General features: G+C 39.2%; 1 protein-coding gene across 6 annotated transcripts in view; it reads right to left on the bottom strand.

The window, feature by feature from the left end:
- RHOBTB1 (Rho related BTB domain containing 1) overlaps positions 1–8835 on the bottom strand; it is a 114991-nt gene extending 106156 nt beyond the window's left edge. For 2 of the 6 annotated variants that reach the window (XM_081075369.1, XM_081075364.1), the window contains exon 1: positions 8490–8835. The gene's annotated coding sequence lies outside the window, so the exon portion shown is untranslated. Of the gene's footprint in view, positions 1–7908; positions 7967–8451 lie in introns of those variants that run through there. The other 4 variants (XM_081075379.1, XM_081075381.1, XM_081075383.1 and 1 more) reach the window with 4 other exon arrangements.
- Between the last annotated feature and the right edge of the window lie 750 nt (positions 8836–9585).

The raw sequence follows: 9585 nt of genomic DNA on the forward strand, positions 1-9585 counted from the left end.
GTCCTAGGATAAAGACACGTTCTTTGATATGGATAAAAAGCTTTTCATGGCAGTGGCCCTGATTACATCTCCATACTCAAGCTGTTTGCTCTGTTCCTGGTACTCCAGCTGCTCGGCTCTCCTTTCCTTTCCATTAACTCTGTTATCTTCTGCTTTCCATACATCATGGCTTTCCCATACATTATGCCTTCTGCCTGTACTCCTTGTCTAGTGGGCTGCTATATAGCATTTAGATCCCATTTTCTAGAACCTTGTATTTCTGTTTTGTAGCCTTTAGAACAGTTTAATTTTCATACTTATTTATGCCGTTCTTTTATTGTCTGTCTTCCCCATCAGCATGGAGGCCAAATGAGGGCAGAGAATACCTGAAGCCATTCATTGTATCCTAACAATGTCTGGCGCATAATGAGTTCTCAGAAAGATGACTTTACTGGAAGCCTGAGTGTATGAAATGAATATGAAAATAAACATATAAATTTAGTGAGAAAAATGTACTCTGAGCCTAGATTTAAAAAATTCTAAAGATAAGCATAGTATTGAGATCAGTAACAAGAGCATTGAGAGCTTTTAATGGATTTAAGAAAGTCAGAGAACTTCCTTTCTCACCCAGAATCAGCAGTGCCTTGACGGGAATAATACTGATTTTTTTAAATAAAAAATTTCACCTGGGCTGAAGCAACTGATTTTTGCATGTAAGAAATATGCTACAACAGGAAGGCAGTAGTTTTCACCCCTATTCTTGCCTTTTTTGCCACTGTATGTATTGAACAAGAGTCACTGCAAGGAGACGTAGAGAGGATTAGAACCAAAGACATGCTGGGTAGGCAAAGCAGAGAATAAATTTAAAAACTAAACATTTAAGTTTCTGGATTGTAGATGTTCTGCCAGGTATGCTTTTTGATATCCTTGCCTCTAAAATCCATGTCATTACATGAAATATAATAGTTTCTGCTTCCATATGGTGACTGAATTCTAGCAACTGTATCAGGATCTCAACAGATAGATGAAACGAAAATTGTGCATAAGTGTTTTTCCCTCAGTTACATTTCAAATACAGACACCCCCACCCCAAATAATGAAACACAAATTTTGCAAATTAGAATAGTGTCAGTTATAAATGTACTTTTGCAATTATGAGAGTAAAAACATTCTACATTGAAATAAGAAATGCCATCTGATTTCGATTTAACACAAAGGGGGAAAACCACATTCCATTTAAGAATGACAAATAAAGCTGTCAATGTGATCCATTTATAGCACCTCAGAGAATGCCACAATTCCACATAATGTTCTGAGAAGCTGGTTATTGTATTTGCTCTCTCAAATAGAGAAGGCGGACAAGTCCCCGATGGACAGCTATCTAAGGAAACTAAGGTTAGCTGGAATAACTTGCATTAGTCAACGTCCTAGGTGCACAGCCCCCTTCAAGGGGAGAATGAGAGCTTCAGACATTTTATTTAAATAGTATGCAAACATAGAAAGAGCGGAATGCTACAGGGACTGGTGGGGGGGGGGTGAAAAAATTGGGGAAAAACCTTTGTGTTCCTAGTACATCTCCTCAACCCTCCTCCCCTGACTTTTGGAAGGCTTTACTGACCTAATGAGGCCTCTTTCTGCAAGGCATACTGCTAACAAAAATTACAGAGAGCCTGAAAATCTTCATTATAAACATCCAAAGTGTTAGTTATTTTTGAACATTTTATTATGGGTTATTGCAGGCTTAGGTACAAGGGCACTTGCCAAAAGCAAACATTGTAAATATAACCTCTATTCCTTATTACTATACTCCAGCTTCTTTCTTTTAAGAAATAGTTTGCTATATATATATATATATATATATATATATATATATATGTATATGTATATATATATGTATATATATATGTATATATATATGTATATATATATGCACATACATATATATATATATACATATATATATATACTACATATATTCATATATCAGTATATATAAAATATGACCCTCTACAAGGCATAACTGATTTTTTCTCCTCATTGGCTACTAAAATCTGAGAACAAAATTTGTTACTATCTTCTAGCAAGAGTGTTGAATTTCATGGCATACATTTTGAGTATGAATCTTTTTCCTGGCCCCATCTTATGATCTTAGCCTTATTTTTTTTCCTTTGACTCATTTCCCTTACTTATTTGAAATATATTTTATATTGCTAAGCAGTATATATTTTTATTAGCCTTTTTCTATGAGCCTAAATCTTTTCCAGCATATAAATAAAATATACAACATTTATATATAGCCTTTCTTTTTCCTTTGGAGGGTTGCAAAATATTCCCAAGGCAACATATAATTTATTACCATAAATGTATGAACATCAAGACACTGGTGTTCATAGTAATTAGTTTTTCTTTGTGATATTTAGCTCAATATTTCAGTCAGATTTTTTCACTGTTTACACATACACCTTTAGGGCTAGGTTTCCTAGCCTGAGGTCTCTGGACTGAAAAAATTTTTTTGCATGTAAATTTTTATTGAGGAGTTTCATGATTTTAATCCAATTTTAAAAGGTGCATTTCACCCAAAAGATTAAAAATTACTGATTTACAGTGGAATAACCCCAGAAGATCAGATCTTTGTTTTTTGACATTGAACTAATTGACAAAATATCTGTTGATTACCTGTGAAGTTCCTGGCTCTGTAATAGATATTTAGAAAACAGCAGTAAAAATGTAGACTTGACCTCTGACCTCAGGATACTGCTAGTTCAGTGGAGATGAGGAAAGACAAAAAAAAAGATAAAATAATTGGATGGTAATAATACACAATAACAAAATAATGTAATAGAAAGTGAATGAGATTGGTGGTCAGGAAGACATCTCTGAAAAGATGTTATCTTAGCTGGGCCAAACAAGATCAGAGGGAAGAGCACTCCCAGAAAGAGAGAGACTAGCTAACGCAAAGACCCTAATGGAGATACAAGCTTGTTACAATCTACAGCTCTTCTAGAAAATATGAATGGTAGACATCCAAATACATGTTTCAAATTCATTTTTAATATTTCAGTCTAGAAATATCAGACTAACGGTATTTTGCATGGAGGTTAGGTATATTTTTCTTATTATTATTTTCCTTTTTTAAAGTTATATTTCCTAATGTGAAGGAAAAGTATCATCAAAAAAATGTGATGTATTTTATTATCCATTAAATTCATGTATTAACTATTCGAGTCTACCGTCCCTAAGGCGCTGTGGAAGATGTCATCAAGATGCTCAGCACAGACCAAATAAAATATAACTTCCATACATGTAACCGTAATGTGCCTCTGTAACCCAAGTAAGTAGCCTGAAGAGCCAGCTTCTGCTGTCTACCACTGCAAATGACCCTGGTGTCCCTAAGAGCTCTGGCAGCCTGGAATCCATGGAATGAGAGTGCTGTATCACGATTATACATATATGGTTTTTGCTACAAGGAAATAGATGCTTATCATAACTAGTAAACCAGTGTTGGTCATCTCTGCTATTTTCTAGATTCAAACACATTGAACTCCTCCTCAAATATCTTTGTTTAAACAAATCCTTTTAAGAAAAAGGTGTCCTCGTATAGTGCTTGTGTGACTATAAATTGGTATAGCCACTGTGGAAAAGAGTATGAAGGTTCCTCAAAAAATTAAGAATAGAGCTACGCCATGACCCAGCAATACCTCTGCTGGGTATCTACATGAAAATTTTGAAAACACTTCTTTGTAAAGATATATGTACTCTTATGTTCATGGCATCATTGTTCACAGTAGAAACAACCAAACTGTCCTTTGACAAATGACTGGATAAAGAAGATGTGGTACATATATACAATGGAATACTATTCTGCCATTAAAAGGATGAAATATTGCCATTTGCAACAACATAGATGGATCTTGAGAGTATCATGCTCAGTGAAATAAGTCAGACAAAAAAAGGACAAGAATCATATGGTTTCATTCATATGTGGGATATAAACCAGAAAGCAATAAGCAAACAAAACAAACAAAACTCATAGACACAGATAACAGTATGGTGGTTACCAGAAGGGAAGAAGGTTTGGGGAAAGATGAAGAGATTAAGGGAGTCAAATATATGGCTATGGAAGGAGACTAGACTTTGGGTGGTAAACACACAATGCAATATACAGATAATGTATTAGAGAAGTGTACACCTAAAACTTATATACTATTATTAACCAATGTTATCCCAATAAATTTAATTTAAAAATCCTCTTAGAAGAAATGTGGGAAAATTCAAAACATACCAAAATTATCATTGGATCTCAAAGTGAGATCTTCAGACCATTTGACTGAGAAATTACTAAAGGTGTTTGTTAAAAATGCGGTTGTCTGGGTTCAATCATAGACCTATTAATTTGGAACTGTGAAGAGTGGCTCCAAGCAATCTGCGTTTTTAAAAAGACTTCAGATGATTTTTTATGCTCCCTAAAGTTTAGAACTGCTTTTTTTATGGGATGTAATACTCTAGCTAGGATTACTCTCTGAGGAAGAAAAGTTACTTTAGTCCTTAAAAACAAGCCATCATCATTTGGAAGTTCAAAATATCAGTTATCTTTCAAATGTATCTTGAATCTATCACACTAGTATTAAACGCTCAGCACTGTAGATTTTGCATTTGGAGCTCCCAAGCATTTAAGCAGAGTTGGTAAACTAATGATAGGTATTAAAAGGCTGCCTGATGGATCATTACAATAGTAAATGAGTCACAGAAATTTGGAGGCCGTTTGAAATTTAAAAATAAGATTAGCTGAAGTAGGATATTCTGCTGTGTACTAATGCTGCTACTCAGGATTGGTCTGGGAAACCTAAGGCTCTTTGGAATTTCTGAAAGAAAGCAGCATTGTCCAAAGCTCCCTACCCCTGTTGATTAGAAATCTCAGGTGGTCCCTGAGATTTCTGATTCTTGCTGAAAAGAACGCAGCTCTGGAAGTCAGGAGGCACAGGTTCTATACTTGAGGTTCTGTTTTTCTGAGCGTCAGTCTCCTCATCAATAAAACAGCAGTTTAGATCATTAACTTGTCTCTAAAGTATCTTCCAAACCCAAGTTTCTGTTATGTTTTGAGGTCAGTTTTCTCTGCTGTAAAATTGGGGGGTGGGTTGGACAGCGTGCAGTGCATTTTGCATTTGTGCAGCGTGCATTTGTCCTGCGTGTCCAAGGGAAACCCCACTGTCTCCGTGGTTATAATGGGATCCCCATTCATAAGTCAGACTCACTCTCTCTACTATTGTAAGACTGATGGCACTTCATTTAGGTTATCCTGAAAAAAAGGACGATATATAGGCACTTGTCCTTTCTAAGAGATAATTATTCATTCATCGTATACTTATTGATATCTGACTATGTGATATTTGTCACTGTGATGGACCCTGGGAATACAATAAGGAAAAAAGTCAGACAAAAAGAGCTCTGGCCTCAATCTGATGGGGGAGTTATGGGGAGAAGATAAAAACAACAACCACATTTAAACTGACATAAATAAAATAACTGCAGTGTATAATCAGTGTTATAAGGAATCACTAAGGGCTAAGACAGAAAATAATATGGCCTGAAATATAGGAAAAGTCTCTTGGAGGAGGTAATATTTACTTGCACATAAAGGAAGATAAAAGGTAAATAAGGGAGGGAGTTGAGGAAAGGGCAAAAGATAGCATAGTCTGAATCATGTGGGAGGAGCAGTTTATGTGCTTGGCAACCAAAATCCTGGAACAGTTCCTTCCATCTCTGAGAGAGAATTTAATCCAAAACTAAAGAAAGGAAATAAGAGGCCCAGAAGGTTTAAGGGACTTATCCAAGGTCAAATGGCCAGTTGGTTAATGGGAGACTCCTCTACACTTCAGTCCAGAATGCGAATCCTTCTTAGGGATCACAGTGTATCAGGAAGTGCCAGAAGGCCTTGGTTCAAATCCTGCCTTTTTTGACTCATAAACTACTCATCTTTGGGCAGCAAAGCTTCTTGGAGACTTAGTTTCCTCTGTGTGAAGCACAGATGACATCTCTACTGCATTGGATTGTTACAGGGATTGAATGAGATAATGAGGCAAAGTGCCTGGTATATCATGGCTGCGTGATAAATGCGAGCCTTTTTGATTTTTCGCCTAATGCACTTTTACCCATACCAAACTGTTGGAAAATAAGTAGCGCACAGGTTAAGTTACTTGGATAAAGGGAGTGGTGGCAGATGGGGAGTTCTGGAATACTAGGCTGGGGCATATCTATTAGCAGCTCTCTATCTGAGAGTCCTGGTTGGAAGAAATGAAAAGAAAAGGCCATTGAAAGTGGGAAGCTGTCAGGGAAAAACATCCTCTAAATCATGGTTTTGCTCACCGCTTAATCTGCTAATGGTGAATCTGGAATTGTTTTCATAAAACAGAAAGTGCCAGCCATAACAATATTTGTACTTCAATTAACATATAAGAAACAGGTTTTATTCTAAGAGGCCAGTAAACAGAAAAATGACACATTTCATTAGTACATACACACAAAGAGGAAAATGTGATTTTAACATGTCACTCAATCCACTGGGAACAAACTAATTCAATTATCTGCAGGATATTAAAATGATTACTGGTGCTAAAGATGCTTGAAAACCAAGCCCATGATATTGAAAGAATGAATAATTCATCCAAGTAACTATGAGGACTTTCTTCATTGTCTGTGAACAAAACCACAGATTGAACTTCAGCCTTAAAAACACTAAGAGACCAAGAAGCATATTTTATGGATTAAACAAGACAGCAGCTATAAGGCTGTTCCACGATACTTGTTGGCCCTACCTGTAGACTCACCGAAAATGTAAGGGAATATTTATGGTTCAGGCACACACGAACCAGGGCTGAATATTTCTGTTTCAGGTGTTCACTGGGTCCCTTTCCCCTCAAACCATAAGGTAAATGTCATTCCATATGTAGCTTTTTGAAATGCTGCTTACTTTATGATTCTCTGCCAATGGTGCCTTATGGGAGAAATTTTATTTGAAAGTTTCATAGGATGCGAACTGAACTCATTATTTTACTCCAAACTCATTGTTTAATTGACAGGAAACATGCATTCTAAATCATCTTGTATGCATGGCAGAAGCAGCTACATAAATTTAACAATGGGTAGATTATTACTATTTAGCATATTTATGGATTTTATATTTGGGAAGCATTTTACAAACCTTTTATTAGTTAATCCTTATACTTCTGAGTGAGTCTGACAGGTGGTAAGCAATGCTTTAGGTTTTAAATTGCCAATATGTGAGAACTTCAGCGGAGGAAAAAAAGTCTATAGCATTCCTTCATGCTCCAAACTTGCCTAGAGGGCATTTCTGATATCTTTTTCCACTCACTGGAGACCAAGGCAAGAGGCCTGGGGAGTAGATTGGACCCACCTGAAACGCTAATAATAAAAAGGGGACATAAAGGGTACATACTGGGTTCTGTTCTAGGTTGGTTGGCCAATTCCAGAGGAAACCTCACAAGACACTTAGGATATGACAGGATTCCCAACAGAGACACATCCCAAGATTATAACACAAAAATAAAGCACATACCGAAGGAGTCAGTTTTTCTAAAACTGTACAGTAAACTTCGTTTTCAATTCTAAAGATTCCACACCTGCTGGACTCACATTACCAGTTATTGATTCTCTTAAAATGCATGCATGTATATTAAAAAACATAAAACCTGATTGAAGCTAAGAGTTTGTGTTTTTATATTATTTTTATTTTTTGAAAACTCACAAGTTTTAAAGACTAAGCTCTCTTGAACACCCACTTTCAACTTTTTAGAATGGGAGAGCAGAGCAAAGAAAGCACCTATGGCTAAAAGTCTCATTCTTGACCGAAACCTTTTTACAAGCCTGGGACTTTCAGAGCTAACAAACCAAGAAAAATCAATTACGCATCACCTGAGGGCTGGACCCGAGGAGCTGCAGATGCTGCACCTGCGTACTTTCTGAAGACTCCAGCCTGGACACGTCCTGCCCAGATTCTAATCTCTTCTGATTGACAGTTACTCTACCGTCGTGATCCCGCAGACCCCGCCTCCACACTGTGTGTGTGTGTGTGTGTGTGTGTGTGTGTGAGAGAGAGAGAGAAAGAGAGAGAGAGAGAGAGAGAGAGAGAGAGAGAGAGAGAGAGAGAGAGAGAGACAGAGATTGAGAGACAGAGAGAAAATGAGAATGAATGAATATGTATATTGGGGACAGTTAGGCAGGAGGGCTCAGAAAACACCCAAAGTATTTTGGAAGCAAGCACCCTCTAGCTCCCTGTGCATTCTCAGCAGCTGGGCAGCTGTCAGGAGGTCACTGTAAGGTAACCAGGTGGTCACCTCCCCTTCAGGGGTGCAAAGGCATTCTCCGTGCCCTCGCGTCTCCTAGATCTGTGAATAGGAGGGTGGGGGTGCACAGAGAGACCCCCCTGACCCCTCCCACCCAGGCGTTCCCCCCTACCTGCCGCGCGATCCCGCCCCGCGGTGTGCAGAGTCTACCTGGGAGCACTGGAGTCTCGGGCGGTGGCTCTCGGTCGGCCTGGCTGCGGGGCTGGTGTGTGGGCTTTGTAAAGCCGCGGGGCAGAGGTGCGCATGCCGCTGCGCCAATCCCACACACTCTCCCACCTTGGGCACCCACCCCCCTCCCCGCCACGTCCCCCCACAAGCGTCCCTCTTGGCCACCTCACTCCTGCCGGCCGCCGCCTCCCCGCGGGGCGGAGGCTGTGGGTCCCTCCCCACCCTCGTGGCCTGTTCAGGAGTCATCCGGGCGGGGCCCTGGAGCGGAAGCTGGTCCTGGAGCCCTGGGCCGCCTCCGGACCCCCAGAGCTGGCACCCAACTTGCACCGGCCTCTCTCCTGGGTCTCCTAGCCTTTGTCGCCCCTAGTGCCTGTGACCCCGCCCTTTCCCACGTAGGGCCAGAGGGATCGCGCCCCAGTCTCCGTGTCCCCACACCCCCTCTGGGATTTATGGTGCGTCAGGAGGGGGTGTCTCCTGCAAATGGAGGCCAAGTCTGGGGAAAGTTTCAGGCGGTGTCAAGGGTCAGCCTTTTCTTGTAGGAATGTTCTCTAGCGAAGAGATGGAAATTAAAATGATTCCATCTTTGGATTCTGCTGACATGACAAACTGGGTGTTGTCTTGTGTGGTTTATACAAAGACTTCATCAATTACTGCAGCCTTCTGCACGTTTGCCTTTCAAAACCCCAGTCTACTGAGATTTCAGTGTAAGGGTTAAAGGGACTTAATTTCTAAGTAAAAATTAATGCTAGAAAGCAATACATTATGTGTTAACCTCTGTCCCAAACTCTAAATATGGTCACCTTTGAATAATGCAGTGACCAGGATTACCTAAGCCAGTCACTACCTTGCACCTGCATATCTTTAGAACTATCCATCTCTTTACTCTTCTTTTTCATTTCCCCTGAGATATGAAGGAGAGGTGAAAATGAAATACAACCAAATCGATTTGAAGAGATTTTAACAGCTTGTATAAAAGTTTATGGAACAGGCAGTCTGCAATCATTGAAAATAAGATTCAAAAATTATCTGTAGACCTTACTGTTCAGTTTTACCATTTTGCTTGAGTTTGAATAATGAA

Source organism: Rhinolophus hipposideros (genome assembly GCF_964194185.1).
Source record: "Rhinolophus hipposideros genome assembly, chromosome: 15".
Classification (NCBI taxonomy): Eukaryota; Metazoa; Chordata; class Mammalia; order Chiroptera; family Rhinolophidae; genus Rhinolophus; species Rhinolophus hipposideros.